The following is a 1273-nucleotide window of genomic DNA, read 5'->3' on the forward strand; positions in this document are numbered from 1 at the left end:
ACTAATCAGAGATAGATGTGTGTTGCTTGAAAAACAGTTAGATTTCTTTTTTTTCTTGGAACAAAAAGCATATAGGTGAAGAAAAATGTTGATGAAAAGGAAATGGTAATATTTAAAGTTCACAAAATCATAAGAATAAAAATATTACTTATTGTATAGGCACCTTTCCGAAAAAAAAAAAAAAGCAAACAAAAACAATTGAATTCAAAACCCACGAGCAGACGTTATTTTATAGCGCTGTATTTGATTTGTCAGATTTCAGCTATATTTCTAGGATTTCGTATTTACTACTGTTTTTTTTTTTAGAGGAACATGCTTTCTGTCCCTGATGAGTTGTTTGGTCAACTTCCGCTATTTAATGAAGTAAGTGTAAGACGTACTACATAAAATATTAACAAAATAATATGAGTGTAGACTTAAATACATCTGCTTTGGGGATGAGAAATAACGATACAAGTGCTCTGAAAGTGAAAATTCATTTTTATTGAGCTTAATTAATTGTGAAAAATTAAAAATCTTATAGAAAATCTATAAAAAGTATAGATAAACGTAATAATATATATATAAGATAATAGTATGAAGAGAAAGAGAGAGAGAGAGAGAGAGAGGAGGAGGAGAAGGAGGATGGGAGGTTGTAAAATATTACATATGTGCGTACATTTTTCAGCTGCGATTCCTTTAAAAAAGTAACCCATATGTATCCACTAATGTTTATATGATTACTTTTATTTTTTTAAGATAATAACGTTCTGCTTTGCATTGAGCACTTTTTGATGAGCACCAAAGTTTCATTAAATTTACATTTAGGAACTAAAGCAATACTGATATAAATAATATGCTCTTATTTTCGGAATTTTGCCTTATTACAATAGAGCACTCTGCTGGAATCCTTTTTTTACAAAAAATATAACTGAGTATATATGTATATATATATATATATATATATATATATATATATATGTGTGTGTGTGTGTGTGTGTGTGTGTGTGTGTGTATGTGTGTTCATACATATATATGCATATACATATATACATGTATATATACTATTATACATACATATGTATACATATATATACATATATGTACATACATGTATACATATATATACACATATGTATATACATGTATGTACATATAAGTATATAGATAAATATATATGCATATATATACATACATATATACATGCATATATATACATATATATAAAAATACATATGTATATATATATATACATATATATATACATATATATGCATATATATATATATATATA

This window comes from Euprymna scolopes, chromosome 19, assembly GCF_053919585.1.
Source record: "Euprymna scolopes isolate OS-2025 chromosome 19, ASM5391958v1, whole genome shotgun sequence".
Lineage (NCBI taxonomy): Eukaryota > Metazoa > Mollusca > Cephalopoda > Sepiida > Sepiolidae > Euprymna > Euprymna scolopes.